This window comes from Rattus norvegicus, chromosome 3 (genome assembly GCF_021556685.1).
Source record: "Rattus norvegicus strain SHRSP/BbbUtx chromosome 3, alternate assembly SHRSP_T2T, whole genome shotgun sequence".
NCBI lineage: Eukaryota > Metazoa > Chordata > Mammalia > Rodentia > Muridae > Rattus > Rattus norvegicus.
The window spans coordinates 165,557,576-165,580,671 of record NC_141536.1 but is presented as its reverse complement, the minus strand read 5'-3'; the positions used below and the strand labels follow the sequence as shown (position 1 = coordinate 165,580,671).

The following is a 23,096-nucleotide window of genomic DNA, read 5'->3' as shown; positions in this document are numbered from 1 at the left end:
TAGAGGGCTTATATACAAAATATACAAGAACTCATGAAGTTAGACTGCAGGGAGACAAATAACCCTATTAAAAAATGGGGTTCACGGGATAGCTAAAACTATCCTCAACAATAAAAGGACTTCAGGGGGAATCACTATCCCTGAACTCAAGCAATATTACAGAGCAATAGTGATAAAAACTGCATAGTATTGGTACAGAGACAGACAGATAGACCAATGGAACAGAATTGAAGACCCAGAAATGAACCCACACACCTATGAGCACTTGATTTTTGACAAAGGAGCCAAAACCATCCAATGGAAAAAAGATAGCATTTTCAGCAAATGGTGCTGGTTCAACTGGAGGTCAACATGTAGAAGAATGCAGATCAATCCATGCTTATCACCCTGTACAAAGCTTAAGTCCAAGTGGATCAAGGACCTCCACAGCAAACCAGGTACACTCAAACTAATAGAAGAAAAAGTGGGGCAGCATCTCGAACACATGGGCACTGGAAAAAATTTCCTGAACAAAACACCAATGGCTTATGCTCTAAGATCAAGAATCGACAAATGGGATCTCATAAAACTGCAAAGCTTCTGTAAGGCAAAGGACACTGTTGTTAGGACAAAACGGCAACCAACAGATTGGGAAAAGATCTTTACCAATCCTACAACAGATAGAGGCCTTATATCCAAAATATACAAAGAACTCAAGAAGTTAGACCGCAGGGAGACAAATAACCCTATTAAAAAATGGGGTTCAGAGCTAAGCAAAGAATTCACAGCTGAGGAATGCCGAATGGCTGAGAAACACCTAAAGAAATGTTCAACATCTTTAGTCATAAGGGAAATGCAAATCAAAACAACCCTGAGATTTCACCTCACGCCAGTGAGAATGGCTAAGATCAAAAACTCAGGTGACAGCAAATGCTGGCAAGGATGTGGAGAAAGAACACTCCTCCATTGTTGGTGGGATTGCAGACTGGTACAATCATTCTGGAAATCAGTCTGGAGGTTCCTCAGAAAATTGGACATTGACCTACCCAAGGATCCAAGTATACCTCTCTTGAGCATATACCCAAAAGATGCCCCAACATATAAAAAAGACACGTGTGCCACTATGTTCATAGCAGCCTTATTTATAATAGCCAGAAGCTGGAAAGAACCCAGATGCCCTTCAATAGAGGAATGGATACAGAAAATGTGGTACATCTACACAATGGAATATTACTCAGCTATCAAAAACAATGACTTTATGAAATTCATAGGCAAATGGTTGGAACTGGAAAATATCATCCTGAGTGAGGTAATCCAATCACAGAAAAACACACATGGTATGCACTCATTGATAAGTGGCTATTAGCCCAAATTCTTGAATTACCCTAGATGCATAGAACACATGAAACTCAAGACAGATGATCAAAATGTGAATGCTTCACTTCTTCTTTAAAGGGGGAACAAGAATAGCCTTGGCAGGGAATAGAGAGGCAAAGATTAAAACAGAGACAGAAGGTACACCCATTCAGAGCCTGCCCCACTTGTGGCCCATATATATATACAGCCACCAAACTAGACAAGATGGATGAAGCAAAGAAGTGCAGGCCAACAGGAGCCGGATGTAGATCTCTCCTGAGAGACACAGCCAGAATATAGCAAATACTGAGACGAATGCCAGCAGCAAACCACTGAACTGAGAACAGGACCCCCGTTGAAGGAATCAGAGAAAGAACTGGAAGAGCTTGAAGGGGCTCGAGACCCCATATGAACAACAATGCCAAGCAACCAGAGCTTCCAGGGACTAAGCCACTACCTAAAGACTACACATGGACTGACCCTGGACTCTGACCTCATAGGTAGCAATGAATATCCTAGTAAGATCACCAGTGGAAGGGGAAGCCCTTGGTCCTGCTAAGACTGAACCCCCAGTGAACGTGTCAGTTGGGGGGAGGGCGGCAATGGGGGGAGGATGGGGAAGGGAACACCCATAAAGAAGGGGAGGGGGAGGGGTTAGGGGGATGTTGGCCCACAAACCGGGAAAGGGAATAACACTCAAAATGTAAATAAGAAATACTCAAGGTAACAAAAAAATTTTTTTAAAAAATGGGGTTCAGAGCTAAACAAAGAATTCACAGTTGAGGAATGCTGAATGGCTGAGAAGCACCTAAAGAAATGTTCAACATCTTTAGTGATAAGGGAAATGCAAATCAAAACAACCCTAAGATTCTACCTCGAACCTGTCAGAATGGCTAAGAACAAAAACTCCGAAGAAAGCAAATGGTGGCGAGGATGTGGAGAAAGAGTACAAGGCATTAGCCGAAAATCAAATAAATGACACTGTGACAATAGACTGTTCAGGCACCAGTCCTACCTTTTAATCATAATCTGTGATGTAACATGTAAATGTATCAATTCTAACATTTTCACAGATACAAAGGATAGAGAACACGAATTTGTTAAACTTCAAGGTAAACACATATTTTCAGCATAGATACTGCTCATAGAGGAACTGTTATTTTTCTGAGAGCTATTACATCATTCTATAACCATTCATACACACATACAAACACTCACGCAAATAATCACACACATCCTCTCTCTCTCTCTCTCTCTCTCTCTCTCTCTCTCTCACACACACACACACACACACACATTTAGGGAAAGAAAGAGAGACAGAGAGATAGAGAGATATATAGAGACAGAGACAACTAGACCTATATAGGCATAATATATTCCATGCTGAATAAAATTTACACTTGGGTGATTTAAATGCTGATTTCTTTTGAATTGTATTTAAATCAGGAAGGTGAATTTTCATGCTTCCACCAAGATTCTCCTATTTCATGTTTGTGTACACAGTTCTTATCATGTATTCTCTTCCTTGTGAATAAATTCTGCAAACAATACTGAATAAATGACTGGGATAAATCAGAGAACAGTGTGGGAATACCACTAGCAAGAGGAGGAGAGATAGGGAGCAGATGTGCCATGTGGACAAATGAATTTGATCCACAGAAAAATGGTCTGAAGGGCCAAGTCAATAATAATATGTATCATGGGATTGGGAGGAATCCAGCTCAGCATAGAAGGTAAGGATAGGGGGTTGGGGATTTAGCTCAGTGGTAGAGTGCTTGCCTAGCAAGTGCAAGGCCCTGGGTCGGTCCCCAGCTCCTAAAAAAAAGAAAAAGAACAAAAAAAAAAAAAAAAGAAGAAGAAGGTAAGGATAGATTGTTTCACAGCTGAGCAATTGATGTGAAGTTTTAAGTAAATCAAAGTTTTGTTGTGCAGGTACCGGGGACAAACACAAGGTAAAGAAATACCTTTGCCAGATTAATACACTGTTTACATATATATTACAATGAATTCATGACCACATATATGTATGTATGTATATACACAAAATTTGTGTGTGTGTACATGCGTGAGTGTGTTTTCATGTGTTTGCATGTGTCTGCTCCACAGAGAGAGGACAACCCCCAGAGAAGCATGCGACTGGAATTACCGGGTAACCAGTTTCTAGGGATGGAACCTTAAACCTCTGCAACAATTTCAATTAGGCTTAACTCTTAATTTATCCCTCTAGTCATTTTTTAATTTAACATTTATTTTTATACTTCTTAATGGAAATGTGCTACATCAGTTCTCCCATTTATTCCTACCACCATCATGTCCCAAAATATTTCCAGTCAATTTCTTATTACTTGTAACTGTGTGTGACTAAGTATGTTCACATATATGAATATAGCATGTTGAATCCATTTCAGTTGTTGTGTGCCTATGGTTTTATGACTGACCAAATTGCATTGATTGCAATGAATAGCAACAGGGGGAGGTCAAGTTTTCCTGAGTCAGATTGTCCCACATGTAGAAGAGTTCTATTCTTTATTGAGCAACAGGAGGTTGGTAGCACAGAGGACCTTGCAAACATAGAGTACTAGGGAAACCAGGAATGTCAAGAAGACAGGATCCTCTTCCCAGTGATAGAGATAAAAGACCTAGTGTCAATACTAAAGTCTTGGAGTGGATTTGTTTAATGGGCTTGTAACTTCCTTGCCATTGTTGGAGGCAGACTTCACCTTCGATATCCTTGAAGGTTGAACTAACTAACCCAGATTCCCAAAAATGATTTTCCATACTCTTTCTTTCCTAAACGCTTCCAATCCAACTTCATACATTGGTTGGCAGTAATATTTGCTTCTGTCACAATCAGCTGTCTGTTGGGTGTCTTATAGCACAGCCATGGTAGGCTCCTGTCTGTGAGCACACCATAACATCTGTAATAATGTCAGACCTTAGAGCCTCCCCTTGATCTGGATCACAATTTGGGTATGTCAGTGGACCTCCTTTCCCTCACACTCTTATCCATTTATTTCCCTGCAGTCCCTTTCGACAAGAAGAATTCCAAGTTAGAGTCTTTGACTGTGGGTAAGGCTACCACACCGATTTACTTGATGCCCTGTCTTTCCACTGGAGGTAAATTCAGCAAGTTCCCTCTCTCCACTCTTGGGCATTTTATCTATGGTATATCTCTTTGAGTCTTCAGATAGCTCACCTACACCGGGTCTAGAGTGTTACTTCACGGCTCCCACACCTGCTGAATATATTTACTACACTGGCTCTTAGGGCTTCATTCATGTCCTTTTAAATGATCATGTTCCCCTTTTCCTCAGCCCCAACCCCTTCCTCTCCCAACCACTTCCCTCCATCCCACTCTCCTCTGCATTGTTCTCTCTCCATAGTGAGATTGAACCATCCTTACTTTAGCCCTTTGGTTTATTAACCATCTTGAGTTCTATGGATTACTTCCAGGTTTTTCTATACTTTTCAGGCTAATGTACACTTATTAGTGAGTACATACCATGCATACCCTTTTTGGTCTGAGATACCTCACTCAGGATGACAGGATCTAGTGCCATTCATTTGCCTGCAAAACTCATGATGTCCTGGTTCTTAATAGCTAAATAGTATTCCATTGTGTAAATGAACCACATTTTCTGGATCCTTTCTTCTCTTGTGTGACATCAGAGTTGCTCCCAGCTTCTGGCTAAAAGAAATATGGCCACTATGAACATAGTGACACATGTGCTCTTGTGTCGTGGTAGGTCAAATTTTTGCTATATGCTCAGGGGTGATAAAGCTGATTCTTAAAGTAGATCTGTTTCCGACTTTCTGAGGAATCTACAGATTGATTTCCAGAGTGGTTGTACCGGTTTGCAATCCCAACAGCACTGGGGTAGTATTCCACTCTCTCTACATTCTCAACAACCTGTACTGTCTCAGGAGTGTTTGATGTCAGGATTCTGATTGGTATAAAGTGATATATCAGGGTCTTTTTGATTTCCATGTCCTTGATCAAAAATTACATTGACCATTACTTTAAGTGCTTCTCAGCCATTTGAGATATCTCTGAATTTTCTGTTTAGGTGCATTTTTCTTGGATTTTTTGGGGGGGAATAGCTTCTGAGTTCTTTATATGTTTTATATGATAGCCCTCACTTTTTATGGGGATAGTGAAGATTTTTCTCCCTGTCTCTATGCTGCCCATTACTCTGTCCTGTGCCTTACAGATGACTTTCAATTTCATGTCTCATTTATCAGTTCTTGATTTTAGATCCTGAGCCATTGGAGTTCTTATTAGCAAATCTATCCCTGACCACTGTGCATGTGAGTTCAAGGTTCTTTCCTATATTTTCTTCTATTGCATTAACTATATCTGGTTTATGTTGAGCTCCTTGATCCACTTGGACATGAGTGTTGTGCAAGGTGAAAAATACAGATTCATATTTTCATTTTTCTATATACTGGAGGCCAGTTAGACTAGCACCATTTATGGAAGATGCTTTCTTTGTTCCAATGTATATTTTGGCTCCTTTGTCAAACTCAAGTGTTCATAATTATGTGGCTTTATATCTAGGTCTTCAATTTTAGTACATTCTTCAATCTGTCCATCTCTATGCCTATACTATGCTGTTTTTATTACTATTGTTCTGCAGTATATCTTGAAGTCAGGGATGGGGATTAACCCAGAAGATCGATTTATTATTGACTACTTTATTTATTTACATTTCAAATGTTATTCCCTTCACAGTTTTCCCTCTACAAGCTCCCTATAACACTTCCCCTCCCCCAACTCCTACTTGTGTGTCTCAAAACCTACCCACCCACTTCTGTATAAGTGCCCTGATTTTTCCTTGTCCTGGGTCATCAAGTTTCCACAGGACAAAGGGTACATTCTAGCTGAAGCCATGGGGATTTCCTGTATATTCTCATTTGTGGTTTAGTTTCTGGATGGTTTATTGGTCTGCTTGTTTGATATTTTTGTTCTTCCTATGAGGTTGTAAACTACTTCATGTCATTAGGTCCTTCCCTTCACTTCCCCATTCAGGTACCTGTGCTCAATCCAATGTTTCACTAAGTCTATCCACATCAGTATTCATCTGACTCTTGCAGAGTCTCTCATGGGGCATCTGTACTGGGCTTCTGTCAATAGCACTTTTGGCATCTACAACAGTGTCTGAATTTGGAGTCAGCAGATGGGATAGATTCCAAGGTGGGCAGTCTCCTAATGGTCTTTCCTTCTGCTTCTGCTCCACTTTGGTATGTGCATTTCCTTTTGACATGAGGAATTCTGTATTACTATTTTGAGGTGGGAGGATGGCCCCATTCCTCAACTGGGGACCATGCCCTAACCACTAGATATTGTGTCTACAGTGTCAATTTCCACTTCTATGGTCATTTCTTCTAATATCCTCCACATTATATCCAAGGAACCTTTTAGGTACCTGGCATCTGAGACTTTCTGGTGGAAATGCCTGGTTAACCCTCCCCTACTTCTACATACCTACTTTCCAATTCCAGACACTCTAACTTGTCCCACATTTTCTCCTGTATCTGAACTGGCCCAATTTTTCTCCCAACTCCCAGGTCCCTCTCTCCTTCTACATCCCAGAGAATATTCTCTTCCCCCTACTGAGTAGGACTGTGGCATCTATACTTTGGTGTGAACTTCCTTCTAGGGTTTCATATAGTCTGAATATAGTTGTATTGTGTTTATTCTGAACTTCAAATTGGCAAATATGCACTTATCAATGATTATAGGCCATGTGAGTTCTTTTGTGACTGTGCTACCTCACTCAGGATAATATCTTCTACTTCACACCATTTCCCTAAGTATTTCAGGAAGAAATTGTGTTTAATAGCTCCTTAGTAATCCATTTATAAATGTACCACATTTTGTGTATCCATTCACCTGTTGAGGGACATCTGGGTTCCTTCCATATTCTGGCTATTATACATAAGACTGCCATGAAGACAGTGGAGCATGTGTCCTTGCTATATGTTGGGGCATTTTTCAATATATGTTATAGCTAGGTCCTCAGGTAATATTACATCCAATTTTCTGAGGAATCTTCAGACTGATTTCCAGAATGCTTGCTCCAGCTTGCAATCCTGCTAACAATTGAGGAGGGTTCGTCTTTCTCCACAACCTTGCCAGCATCTATTGCCACCTGAGATTTTGACCTCAGGCATTCTTACTGGTGTGAGATATTGGATATTTTATTATTTACATTTCAAATGTTATCCCCTTACCTGCGTTCCTGTGGACATACCACCTATTGTATCCCTCTGCCCCTTCTTCTATGAGGGTGTTTCCCCACCCAACCACCTACCTCTTGCTGCCTACACACCCTGACATTATACTATATTGAAGGGTTCAACCTTGCAGGACCAAGGGTTTCTCCTCCTATTTGTACCCAACAAGGCCATCCTTTGTTACTTATGCAGCAGGAGCCATGGGTCTGTCCATGTGTACTCTTTGAATAGTGCTTTAGTTACTGGAAAATCTGGTTTGTTGGTATTGTTGTTCTTATGGGGTTGCAAACCATTTCAGCTCCTCCATTCTGTTCTCTAACTCTTGTTCTGCCATTCCTTATTCCTCAGTTGCAAACTGTTTCACTCTGTAACCCATTTTAATTGAATTATTTCATTCTCTGGAGAGTAACTCTTTAGTTTCTTTTATATATTGAATATTAGCCCTCTATCTGATGCATGATTGGCAAAGATCTTTTCCCAATCTGTTGGTTGTTATTTTGTTCTAATGACAATGTACATTGCCTTACAAATAAAACTTACAATAAACACTTCCACAAATCCAGCCCTAGAAATGATAATAGATTGAAAACTTCAACACATGTAGGGAGACTACACCCTTTAGAAAGCAAGTAATTAATCCTATGTCTAACCCAAAGAAGAGAGCCACACAAACCAAATTCCTCCTCTACCAACAAAAATAGTAGGAAACAACTATCATTGCTCCCTAATATAACTTAACATCAATGGACTCAATTCCCCAATGAAAACACATAGACTAACAGAATGGATACATAAACAGGGCCTAGGATTTTGCTGAATACAGGGAACACACCACAGTGATAATGACAGACACTTCCTCAGAATAAAAGTCTGGGAAAATTATTGGGACCAAGCAAATGGCACCAAGAAATAAGACAGAGTAACCATTCTAATATTGAATAAAATAGACTTTCAAGCACAAGTTATTAAAAAAGATAAGGAAGGACAGGTCATACATATCAAAGAAAAAATCCACCAAGAAGAACACCCAATTCTTAATATTTATGCTCCAATTGAAAGGACACATACAGTCATTAAAAAAAAAACTTTACTAAAGCTTCAACACATAGTGCAACTCACATAATAATAGTAGGGGACTTCAACACTCCACTCTCATCAATGGACAGATCAAAGAAAAAGGAACTAAACAGAGATGCAATGAAACTAGCAGATATTATGAACCATGTTGATTTAACAGATGACTATAAAGTACTTAATCCTAAAACAAAAGAATATATCTTCTTCTCAGAACATAATGGTACCTTCTCCAAAATTGACCATATAGTTGCTCAAAAAATAGTCCTCAACAGGTCCAAGAAGATTGACATGTATCCTATCAGGGCACAAGGGACTAAGTTCTTCAATTACAACAAAAACTACAGAACACCCACATGCACAGGGAAATTGAACAAAGCTCTACCCAATGTTAATTTTGTTGTGGTTTGCCCTGGAGTTATCTGTACTTTTGATGCTAATTCCACTGCCTCAAGCCTTGTCACTTACTCAGGACTCAGTTGACTTCACCAGAACCTACTCCTCATTTAATTTGTAAAATATAGGTGAAGGCAGGTACAAGATAGGAGGAGAACTGTCATTGGATGAGAAGGTGGGATGGGCTGGAGATGAGTTTGAAGGAAGAGGAGGAGACTGGAATAGAGCAGGGGAGAGAGAGTAGCCTGTAGACACCATGGAAGGAATGCTCTTAAGGGATGGGTGTGTACTGGGCTTTGTGTGTTTAGGTGTGCAATTATACCTTATCAATTGGATCAAAAGGCTGTTGGTTTCTGTCTTCTTTCATGCAGCAATTTAAGTGTAGGAAAGTATACAGTTGCTAGAGACACTGGACCACATTGGATTTGGGATGTTTCTGGCATGGAAAACTGCCTAGGGAACTAGATAGGTAGAGAGATTCCTGCCAGGCTCAGAGAGAGAACTTCGGCAGTGGGATATGGGATGGAGCAAAGCAGGTGACTGAGATTTAAGATATCTGCCAGATATCATGGGGCACTGCAGTATAGGATCTAGAGGGAATAAAAGAAAACTGTTTTGTATTTTATATATTTACAACAATATAACTTGGTTAAGGAAGAAAGAAAAAATAAAGACTTTTAAGAATTTAATGCAAATGAAGGCACAACTTTTCGAAACTTATGGGACACAATAAAAGCAGTACTAAGAGGAGAACTCAAAGTTCTGAGTTCCTCCAAAAAGAAACTAGAGAGAGTATACAGCAGCAGCTCGACAGTACACCTGAAAGCTTAGAACAAAAAGTGGCAAATACACCCAAGAGGATTAGACAGCAGGACATACTGAAACTCAGTGCTGAAATCAAACAATAGAAGCAAAAAGAACTGTATATAGATTTGACAAAACCAGAAACGACTTCTTTGAGAAAATCAACAAGAGAGAAAAACCCTCAGCCAGACTCAGCAGAGGACACAGTGACAGTGTCCAAATTAACAAAACAGAAATGACAAGTGAAACTAAACAACATAAACAGAAAATATTTTTAAAAAAATTATCAGATTCTACTCCAAACACCTATACTCAACAAAACTGGAACATCGGGAGAAAGTGGACAATTTTCTATGGTACCAAGGAAGAAATTTAAATCAGGATCAGATAAATCATTTAAAAAGTTCCATAACACCTAAAGAAATAGAAACACTCATTAAGTCTCCCAACAAAAAAAAAAAAACAAAAACAAAACAAACAAACAAACAAACAAACAAACAAAAAAACAGATCCAGATGGGTTTGGTGCAGAATTCTTCTAAACCTTCATAGAGGGCCTTATACCTATACTCTACAAACTATTTGACAATATAGAAATAGAAGAAACCTTACCCAATTCCTTCTATGAAGTCACAATTATGCTTATTCTTACAGCACAAACACCTATTAAAGAAGAGAACTCCAGAACAATTTCCAATAAGAATACCTTTTAGAACATACTCAATAAATGTCTAGCAATACAAATCCCAGAATACATCAAAATAATTTCCTGAGCAAAATACCAGTGGCTTATGCTCTAACATCAACAATCGACAAATGGGATCTCAAAAAACTGAAAAGCTTCTGTAAGGCAAAGGACACTGTTGTTACAACAAAAGGGCAACAAACAGATTGGGAAAAGATCTTTACCAATTATACAACTGATAAAGGGCTTATATCCAAAATATACAAAGAGCTAATGAAGTTAGACTGCAGGGAGACAAATAATCCTATTAAAAATGGGGTTCAGAGCTAAACAAAGAATTCACAGCTGAAGAATCCTGAATGGCTGAGAAGCACCTAAAGAAATGTTCAACATCTTTAGTCATAAGGGAAATGCAAAACAAAATATCCCTGAAATTCCACCTCACACCAATCAGAACAGCTAAGATCAAAATCTCCAGGGACAGCAGGTGTTGGCGAGGATGTGGAGAAACAGGCACACTGCTCCATTGTTGGTGGGATTGCAGACTGGTACAACCATTCTGGAAATCAGTCTGGAGGTTCCTCAGAAAATTGGACATTGAATTACCTGAGGACCAAGCTATACCTCTCTTGTGCATATACCCAAAAGATGCTCCAACATATAACAAAGACACATGCTCCACTTGTTCATCGCAGCCTTATTTATAATAGCTGGAAGCTGGAAAGAACTCAGATGCCTTTCAACAGAGGAATGGATACAGGAAATGTGGTATATCTACACAGTGGAATACTACTCCGCTCTCAAAAACAATGATTTTTATGAAATCCATAAGCAAATGGATGGAACTGGAAAATATCATCCTGAGTGAGTTAACCCAATCACAGAAAAACACACATGGTATGCACTGATAAGTGAATATTAGCCCAAATGCTTGAATTACCCTAATGCACAGAACAAATGAAACTCAAGAAGGATGAACAAAATATGAATGTTTCATTCCTTCTTTAAAAGGGGAACAAGAATACACTTGGGAGGCAAAGCTTAGAACAGAGGCTGAAGGAATGACCACTTAGCGCCTGCCACACATGTGGCTCATACATATACAGCCACCAAACTAGATAAGAAAGATGAAGCAAAGAAGTGCAGACTGACAGGAACCGGATGTAGATCTCTCCTGAGGGACACAGCCAGAATATGGCAAATACATAAGCAAATGCCAGCAGCAAACAACTGAACTGAGAATGGGACCCCCATTGAAGGAATCAAAGAAAGGACTGGAAGAGCTTGAAGGGGCTTGAGACCCATATGAACAACAATGCCAACCAACCAGAGCTTCCAGGGACTAAGCCACTACCCAAAGACTATACATGGACTGACCCTGGGCTCCAACTGCATAGGCAGCAATGAATAGCCTAGTAAGGGCACCAGTGGAAGGGGAAGCCCTTTGCCCTGCCAAGACTGAACTCCCAGTGGATGTAATAGTTTGGGGGAGGGCAGGAAAGATGGAAAGGGGAACAACCATATGTAAGGGGAGATGGAGGGGTTAGGGGCATGTTGGCCTCGATACCCGGAAAAATAATTACAAATGAAACGTAAATAAGAAATACCCAATTTAATAAAAATGGAGGAAAAAAAGAAATAATAAAAGCAAAATAAAAAAAAAGAAATTCCATCATAGACTTTGTTTTTGGTTAAGTCTCATGAAGAGCATTTTAATGAAAAAAAAAAAAGGGAAGTTGAGAGAGGAAAAGTACAAACATGTGAGTATTAAAATTGTCCTCACCAGTAAAATGGAGCTGAATCCTGTGCTCAAGGATATTAAATTGAATTAAGGAAGCAATGACCTTGTGGCAAGATCCCACCCAGATAAATTAGCTCCAGCCAACTTAGAGCAAAGTTTTAATCCCAGCAGACAGGAGTACATGTCTCTGCAATCGAAAACTTTGTATTCTGTGGACAACCCCTTCCAGGCCACATTCACTTTATGTTTTACTTTTAAAAAATCCTTCAAGTACACACAAAATGTTTAAATTTATTTCCAAGGCTCAGTGCTATTGTTAAAATACAGTAACAATAGCAACTTGGGAAAGAAAGCATAATTTGATATCACAGTTCCTAGTTACATCCCATTATTGGATGATGTCATAAGGCCAGGAGCTTGATACAAGCATTCACAGCTATCCACAGACAAGAGCAGAGATCGCTGAGATCATGTGTGCTAATGAACAGTTCACTTTCTGAATTCTTCCACAACCAGGGTCCGTCCCTAGGAAATAAAGCACTCACTGTAGTGAGTGTATTCATCTCAAGAAACATAATTATGGCAGTATCCCACAGATATAGTCAGATCAAACCTGATTCAAATGGTCCCTGCTTGAGACTTTCCTTCCTGTGATTCTAGATTGTGCTAAGGTGACAATTAGAAGGATCCATCACATCCTCTTAATTTCTACAGTAAATGAGCTAGACCAAATAAGCAAGTATTCTGGCATTTGAACAAACTGGAGCACTTGTGCATAGTTGGGGGATTGTGAGAGGATCCCACTCTATAAAAAATGGTATGGTGCCTGCCTTAGCAAAAGTATTAGCAGGGAAGCCCATGATTGCACTTACAGAATTCCTGAACACCAGGTGTCATATAGGTTTCCACAGACAGGTTCATCACAACCATATCGTCAAGACATGCAAGTAGAAACGGCCAGACTTCATTAGAGAGGTAAAGAAGTAAGGAATTCATGATTAATATAGAGAAAAGAGTATCAGTCATTATATCTGCCATAATGTGGATGAACATTGAAGTCTCTCAGTGGTTTTTCTATTGTTGTGATAAAACGCCATAGCAAAGGGAGCACATGGAAAAGCTTATTGTGGACTTACAGTTTCATAGTAAGTACAGTAAGATTTTACAGCCATTGTCGCAAGACATTTGTTCTTATTGTGAGCCCCAAGATTTTGAATCTGAAAAATTTGTTGCTTGTTGTGCTGTGGCTCAGCTGTAGGACATAACTTTAATTCTGAGAGATTTCTATGAACAGCTTTAAATGAACTTTACCATAAATCAAAATTAAAAGCAAGGTGACAATTGAATGTGAATTAACACAGGATGTGGAAAGGGAGGCAATGCGCTGAGGAGTATTTAAGATAACTTGGGAGAAAGAGAAAGGACCCTTTATTTCTGGGTAGTCAGTTGAGGAATAAGGTCAGTTGGGTTCTTTTTTGCCTTCTGATCTAGAAGAATTTCACCACAACATTGGCCTCCTGAGTCTTCAGTGGTAAATTTGAATGTTTGGGATTTCACAAAAAAAAAAAAAAAAAGGAATCAACAATCATGGCACTGAAAGTGGCAATCAGCAGGTGTCATGGTGTTGCCACAGTAGGTAATACATTACACCTTGAATCTTGATCCACAAGGATGACCCAGAAAAAAAGACACTCAGAATTGTTCGGGCTTCAGAAACATCAAAGTCTGTCTGCTCCTGCCCCAGGAATCACAAGACCTCTAAAAAGTCATATCAACTAATCTTTGCCCAATTGTCCGACCAATCAGGGACAGAATATGCAAACATATGAGTGTATATTAAGCATTCTCTTTCAAACCACCAGGAGGTCCTTAGGCAAAGTGCAATGAGCCACCCTCACAGTGACCAAGAAACACTTCAGGATCCTTAGAGTTATCAAACATACAGAGTTAGTATTTAGTCAGAGCCAATATGTGGGTGACAAACGTGAAAATTAATTTTTCTGTAGGCACAGAGTACAAATTTTGAAGATCAAAAATACTGCGTAGATGTTACTTGAAATTTATACATCATTTTCTTAACACGCTGAATTAGATAACTGAATGAAGAAAGATGGTAGATCATAGATTCTGTGTACTTTACTGCAAGTAAAAGGAAAAGCAAGCAAGGAAAATAGGAGGAGAGTATGTGGAACAGAAAGATGAACAGGAGAAGAACAAAAAGAAGAGGAAGAGGAGGAAGAAGAGGAGGAGAAGTACGTGGAGGTGGAGAGGAATGGCAAGGATGAGGGACACCAGGGGAGTTGGGACTCAGAGGTTAAGTTGGTGGACATAAGGAGGCATCCCTAACTTTGCTCCGTCTGGTGAAAGGACTGGCCTCTAAATCACTGGAAGCACCATGCTGAATGAGGAGCCCATACCTTGCTCCACACAGTGAGGGCACAGATGCCAAGAGGGTATAACATCTTGTGATTTGTCCCTGGGCTTTTCTTTCTGAGAAAGTTTGCATAGCATCATAAATTGTACCTCTTGTGCAGAATGCTCTTTTGTCAATAATTATGCCAGTGAACCAGGCTCTAAATAGCTCAGATGATAAAGAACTTACCTTGTGTTGTTTTGTACATGCTTGGCCAAGTGGGTGGAGTTGTTAGGTGTGTACCATTGGAGCAGGTATATCACTGTGGTTGTGGTCATTATGATCCCTTTCCTAGCTGCCTGGAAGCCAGTATTCTGCTATCAGCTGACAGCTAATGATGTAGAACTCTGAGTTCCTCCTGTACTATGCCTACCAGTATGCTGCCATGTTCCTCTCTTGATGATAGTGGGCTGAAACTCTGAACCTGTACGCCAATCCCACCTAAATGATGTCCTTTATGAGATTTGCTTTGTTCAAAGTGACTGTTTCAAGCAGTTAACCACCAGAGACCACATGCAAGCATAAAAGTGTGAGCTGACCCCTAGCAACACTTAGTACAGTATGACCCCAGACAGATATCTCAATCTGCAAGTTGATTCAGGTCAACTTGTACCCCGATGAACTACAGTTATATAGAAGCTGTTGTGAGTTGGAAGCTGTGAGAAATTTTTATTCTGCTTGCCTATAAATGGTACTGAAAAAATCCAAATTGTATGCAGTGTTGCCCAGTTTCTCTGCCACCCCAGTGTCCTGATTGCTCTGACCCTACCAAGGGACTCCAACACACTAGATGATGACAGATGTGGATGTAGGGGGCATCTCCAGAAGGAATAAGAGGATGTGGGAGAGATTGCTAGGATGTGCCAGAGACCTGGAATGGGGGATGGTCCATGGAATATATGAGTGTGAATGTACCTGAGATTCACTCCAAAGAGTGTGTGATATGGAGCCTGATGTGACCACCTTCTGTAAGCTGCCTGGATTCCCAATGAAGGAACGATCATACTAACTGATCTGCCTAAGGGAGGCGTAGGGACTAAGAAGGAGTGGGTTCTGAGGGAGTGGCCCAAGTTCAGACTCATCCCATGGACAAGCACAAATCCCTGACAATATTAATGATGCGCTGCATCCTTACAGACAGGGGCCTACCTTATCTATCCTCTTAGAGGATTTGGGCAGCGACTGTCTAAAATGGCAAACACTGGAGGGAGTTCCAGGAATTTGTGGACTATTTCCAGGAGGAATTGAGGAATCTAGAAGTAATAAGAACTTCACAAGTAGAACAACAGAGTTAATTGACCTCTATCCTTAAGAGTTACCAGAGAATTATTAAAAAACTAAAGAACAATCAAAGCCTGGTCCTGTGCCACCACCCAAAAACATGTATAGCCTATGTGCAGCTTGGAGCTTGTTATTCATATATGTTCCCCAACAACTGGAACAGAGATGGTCCCTCAGCCTGTTGGCTGCTTGTCCTGTCTCTTTTCCTAACTTCCCTGCCTATTCTCATGGACATGGCAATAATGAAAAAATACTTTTTATCTTACAATAAGTACAGATGACAATGTTTTACTACTATAATGTTTAGCTAATTTTATTTGCAATAGGAAAGGTCTACAGTATGTAATGCTCGCAACATAAATTTGAACACTGTATAAAGAGGTTTTATAATTTTGTGCCCCAGTCTCCACATATCTTTCATGCTTTAAGAACCCATATCATGGAACCTCGCTGATCCCGGCCCACAGGTCCCTGTTCCCAAACCCCTTGAGGGAGAGAGAGCTCATCGCCTAGACCTGGGGGAAATCCTGAGACTGTAGTGCAGGAGCGATGGCCACTTCTGCCCGCCTTTGCCCACATCCTTGGTCCAAGAGGAAACTGTATAGGGCCTCTGGGCACAGGAAGAGAGGGGCAGACAAGCTGCAGGAGTCCTATGGTACAGACTGCGCCCAGATCTGAACGAAACCGGTCAAACAGCTCCCTGCACCCAAATCCCATGGGAGGGAGAGTTAGAACTTCAGAGGTGCAAACACACTTGGGAAAACAAATGAGACTACTGTCTGCCCACATTTCTGACTCCAGAGGAAAATGCCTAGCATAGGGACCCAGGAGAAGGAGAGGCTGGCCCTTCTGGCTGCTGCCCTCATCAAGAGCTGAAACCGAGCCCCAAGGAGCGACTTCAAGCCCAAGACCAGAGGTAAGACCAACTTTTCTGCTCCAAGTGACCTGCCTGGTGAACTCAGGACAAACACCCCCAGGAACAGCTGAAAGTCAGTGGACAGGAACGACTCCATTCCTGAATGCAGAACACTCTGTTCCCAGAACTGGCTGAAAGAAAACAGGAAAACAGGTATACAGCACACCTGTCACACAGGCATATAGGATGGTCAAGCCACTGTCAGAAATAGCAGAACAAGGTAACACAAGAGACAACCTCATGGCAAGAGGCAAGTACAGGAATCTAAGCAACAGAAACCAAGACTACATGGAATCATTAGAACCCAGTTCTCCCACCAAAGCAAACAATGAATATCAAACACACCAGAAAAGCAAGACCTAGATTTAAAATCACATTTGATCATGATGATGGAGGACACTAAGAAAGACATAAATAACTCCCTTAAAGAAATCCAGGAAAACACAACTAAACAAATAGAAACTCTTAAAGAGGAAACACAAAAATCCCTGAAAGAATTATAGGAAAACACAATCAAACAGGTGAAGGAATTGAAAATGGAAATAGAAACAATAAAGAAAGCAAAAAGGGAGACAAACCTGGATATAGAAAACCAAAGGAAGAGACAAGCAGCCATAGATACAAGCATCACCAACAGAACAATAGAAGAAAGAATCTCAGAGCAGAAGATTCCACAGAAATCATCAACAGAACTGTCAAAGATAATGTAAAACAGAAAAAGCTACTATCCCAAAAAATACAGGAAATCCAGGATGCAATGAGAAGATCAAACCTAACGCTAATAGGTATAGAAGAGAGTGAAATCTACCAACTCAAAGGACCACTAAATATCTTCAACAAAATCATAGAAGAAAACTTCCCTAACCTAAAGAAAGAGATGCCCATGGACATACAAGAAGCCTACAGAACTCCAAATACATTGGACCAGAAAATAAACTCCTCCCCTCACATAATAATCAAAACAGCAAAGGTACAAAACAAAGAAAGAATATTAAAGCAGTAAGGGGAACAGGTCAAGTAACATATAAAGGCAGACCAGAGACTTTGAAAGCTAGAATATCCTGGACAGATGTCATACAGAGCCTAAGAGAACACAAATGCAAGCCGTTTACTGTACCAGCAAAACTCTCATAACATAGATGGAGAAACGAAGATATTCCATGACAAAACCAAATTTATACAATGTCTTTCTACAAATCCAACCATACAAAGGATAATACATAGTAAAGCCCAACACAAGGAGGCAAGCTACACCTAGAAAAAGCAAGAAACTAATTGTTTTGCAACAAAACAAAGAGAAGACAAGCACAGAAACATAATCTCAACTGCATGTACGATGATAAAAGGAAGCAACAGTCACTATTCCTTAATATCTGTCAATATCAATGGACTCAATTCACCAATAAAAAGACATAGATAAACAAACTGGAACGTAATGAGGACCCAGCATTTTGCTGCTTATAGGAAACACACCTCAGAGGCTAGAAAACAAATTGTCAAGCAAATGGTCTGAAGAAGCAACCTGGAGTCGCCATTCTAATATAGAATAAAATCGGTTTTCAACCAAAAGTCATCAAAAAAGATAAAGAAGGACACTTCATATTCATTGAAGGAAAAATCCACCAAGATGAACTCTCAATTTTAAATATATATGCTCCAAATACAAGGGCACCTACATACATAAAAGAAACCTTACTAAAACTCAAAGCACACATTACACCTCACACAATAATAGTTGGAGATTTCAACACCTCATTCTTATCAATGCACAGATCATGGAAACAGAAATTAAACAGAGACATAGACAGACTATGAAGAGAAGTCATGAACCAAATGGACTTAACAGATATTTATAGAACACTCTATCTAAACAGAAGGATATACCTTCTTGTCACCAAGTCACAACACTTTCTCCAAAATTGACCATATAAGCTGGCATAAAACAGAACTGAAGAGATACAGAATGATAGAAAAGATACCTTGCGTCCTGTCAAATCACCATGGGCTAAAGCTGGTCTTCAACAACAATAAGGAAAGAACACCCACATATACATGGAAGTTGAACAATGCTCTCTACTCAATGATAACCTGGTCAAGGAAGAAATAAAGAAAGAAATTAAAGACTTCTTAGAATTTAATGAAAATGAAGGAACAACATTCCCAAACTTATGGGACACAATGAAAGCTGTGCTAAAAAGAAAACCCATGGCTCTGAGCGCCTGCAGAGAGAAACAGGAGAGAGCATTTATCAGCAGCTTGACAGCACACCTAAAAGCTGTAGAAGAAAAAGAAGCAAATACACCCAGGAGGAGGAGAAGGCAGGAAATAATCAAACTCAGAGCTGAAATCAACCAAGTAGAAACAAAAAGGACTATATTAGAATTAACAGAACTAAAACCTGATTCTTTGAGAAGATCAGAAAGATAAACCCTTAGCCTGACTAACCAGAGGACACAGAGATTGTGTCCAAATGAACAAAGTCAGAAATGAAAAAAGGGAGACATAACAACAGAATCAGAAGAAATTCAAAAAATCATCACATCCTACTACAAAAGCCTATATTCAACAAATCTTGAAAATCTGGAGGAAACGGACAATTTCTTAGACAGATACCAGGTCCCAAATTTAAATTAGGTTAAACCATATAAACAACCCCATAACTCCTGAAGAAATAAAAAATCATTAAAAGTCTCCCAACCAAAACGAGCCCAGGTCCAGATGGGTTCAGTGCCGAATGCTATTTGACCTTCATAGAAGGAAGACCTCATACCAATACTATCCAAAATATTCCATAAAATTGAAACAGATGGAGCGTTACAGAATTCCTTCTATTAAGTCACAATTGCTCTTCTACCTAAACCACAGAAAAACTGAACAAAGAGAACTACAGACCAATTTCCCTTATGAATATCAACACAAAAATACTCAATAAATTCTTGCAAACTGAGTACAAGAACAAATCAAAACAAACATCCATCATGATCAAGTAGGCTTCATCCCAGGTATGGAGGGATGGTTTAATATATGGAAAACCATCAACGTAATCCATTATATAAACAAACAAAGATAAAAACCACCTTATCATTTTATTGGATGCTGAGAAAGCATTTGACAGAATTCAACACTGCTTCATGATAAAAGTCCTGGAAAGAACAGGAATTCAATGCCTATACCTAAGCATAGTAAAGCCATATACAGCAAACCAGTAGCTAACATTAAACTAAATGGAGAGAAACTTGAAGCAATTCCACTAAAATTAGGGAAAAGACAAGTCTGCCCACTCTCTCCCTACTTATTCAATATAGTTCTCAAAGTCCTAGACAAAGCAATCAGACAAGAAAAGGAGATGAAAGGGATACAGATTGGAAAGGAAGAAGTCAAAATATCACTATTTGCAGATGATATGATAGTATATTTAAGTGATCCCTATAGTTAAACAGAGAACTACTAAACCTGATAAACACGTTCAGCAAAGTGGCTGGGTATAAAATGAACTCAAATAAATCAGTAGCCTTTCTCTACACAAAAGAGAAACAAGGTGCCAAAGAAATTAGGGAAATGACACTCTTCATAATAGGCCCAAATAATATAAAATAATTCAGTGTGACTTTAAAGAAGCAAGTGAAGGATCTGTATGATAGGAACTTCAAGCCTCTGAAGAAAGAAATTGAAGTAGATCTCAGAAGATGGAAAGGCCTCCCAAACTCATGGATTGGCAGGAATAATATAGTAAAAATGGCCATTTTACCAAAAGCAATCTACAGATTCAATGCAACCCTCATCAAAATTCCAAATCAATTTTTCATAGAGTTAGACAGAGCCATTTGCAAATTCATCTGGAATAACAACAACAACAACAACAACAACAACAACAACAACAACAACAAAAACAAAACAAAACAAAACAAAAAAACCCCAGGATAGCTAAAACTATCCTCAATAATAAAAGGACTTCAGGGGGAATCATTCTCCCTGATCTCAAGCAGTACTACAGAGCAATAGTGATAAAAACTATATGGTACTGGTACAGAGACAGGCATACAAACCTGGAATAGAATTGAAGACCCAGAAATGAACTCACACACTTATGGTCACTTGATTTCTGACAAAGGAGCCAAATCCATCCAATGGAAAAAAGATAGCATTTTCAGCAAATGGTGCTGGTACAACTGGAGGTCAGCATGTAGAAGAGTGCAGATTGATTCATGCTTATCACCCTGTACAAATCTAAAGTCCAAGTGGATCAAGACCTCCACATCAAACCAGTTACACTCAAACTAATAGAAGAAAAAGTGGTTACGAATCTCAAACACATGGGCACTGGAGAAAATTTCCTGAACAAAATACCAGTGGCTTATGCTCTAAGATCAAGATCGATAAATGGAATCTCATAGAACTACAAAGCTTCTGAAAGACAAAAGACATTGTTGTTAGGACAAAACAGCAACCAACAGACTGAGAAAAGATCTTTACCAGTCCTACAACAGATAGAGGGCTTATATCCAAAATATACAAAGAACTCGTGAAGTTAGACTGCAGGGAGACAAATAACTTTATTAAAAAATGCGGTCTAGAGCAAAACAAAAATTCACAGCTGAGGAATGTCGAATAACTGAGGAGCACCTAAAGAAATGTTCAACATCTTTAGTCATAAAGGAAATGCAAATCAAAACAACCCTGAGATTCCACCTCACACCAGTCAGAAGGGCTAATATCAAAAGTTCCGGTGACAGCAGATGCTGGCGAGGACGTGGAGAAAGAGGAACACTCGTACATTGTTGCTGGGATTGAGGACTGGTACAACCATTCAGGAAAACAGTCTGGAGATTCCTTAGAAAATTTGACATTGCACTACCTGAGGACCCAGCTATACTTACCTCTTTTGCACATATACCCGAAATATCCTACAACATATAACAAAGACACATGCTCCACTTGTTCATAGCAGCCTTATTTATAATAGCCAGAAGCTGGAAAGAACCCAGATGCCCTTCAACAGAGGAATGGATATAGAATATGTGGTACATCTACACAATGGAATACTACTCAGCTATGAAAAACAACGACTTTATGATACACACACACACACACACAAACACTAAATGTCTTATTAAAAATACATCTCATTTCTTTTACATTATCTAACTACTCTAGATAATCTCTTGTGATGACATACTTGAAGATGAAGTACCAAATGGTACCTATTTGCAACCTGAAGAAGAATTGAACATCAAAAATATGTACATATCTATAACAATGAAGATATGCTGCGACAAACACACCTAGTTGCTGATTATCCTATTTTTTACCATCTTAGAGCTACATGAAAATGCTGTTTTGTATACATATGAAGTATTTCATGATTCTTACATTCTTTTTTTAAATATTTTAACTTTAACATTGTTAAAATGTGTTGACCAAAGAGGACACATTGACGTGCATCTACATTGAAGTGTATCTTCTATGCTATAACTTGTATTCAGTAGGCTGACATGTAAAAATCAAGATGCAAAACATTCCCTTGACTAACGACTGACATCCAAGTGAGGATACATAACAAATCACAATATCTGAAGGGAATTTGTGACACTTCTGTGGTCACATCACATGTGGCCCTACTCCCCTCTAAAGGCAAGGCTAAATTTTATTGTTCTATAAGTTGCTTTAGACATTGTGCTTTATCATATCAACAGATAATGCAATAATACACGTCCAAAATGTTTTATACCTGGTTGAGAAATGTCATGTAATTGAAGAGAAGTAAGATTACAATTTTTAAGAAAATAGGATCATTACATCATACAGCTTCAAAAGATTACCAACTCATTGTTTCTCCTGAAAACTACTCTTGTGTAGCTGAATGTGTGTTTTCTATAGATCATACCAAACCCTTTATAGTCATAGATTCCCTGCAGTGTAGTTCATTACATCCTTTTAGACTAATGAGATATACAAAGAATATGAGATTAATTATATACTGAACATTTTAGTCTTGTAATAATAATACTTAATGTGCAAAATATTACCATAGCCACTATAAATATGGATTTATTTTCAGTATGACATTTTCTGATGATATTTGAGAATAAGGCTACAGGTAAATGGTTTACCAATTGCTTATTCGTAGGAATCCTGTCCAGTATTTATTATGTATTTGTTCATAATTGTGTTATAAAAAGGCTTTTACACATTAATTACATTGGTAGGGTTTCTCG

At 39.2% G+C, this 23,096-nt stretch overlaps 1 protein-coding gene across 12 annotated transcripts in view; it reads right to left on the bottom strand.

Moving 5' to 3' along the window:
- Zfp931 (zinc finger protein 931) overlaps window positions 1-23,096 on the bottom strand; it is an 87,734-nt gene that overhangs the window by 20,795 nt on the left and 43,843 nt on the right. Inside the window, exon 8 of one of the 12 annotated variants that reach the window (XR_015680230.1) lies at window positions 13,144-13,233. The exons of the other annotated variants lie outside the window; for them this stretch is intronic. The gene's annotated coding sequence lies outside the window, so the exon portion shown is untranslated. The remainder of the gene's footprint in view (window positions 1-13,143; window positions 13,234-23,096) is intronic. 12 annotated transcript variants of the gene reach the window in all.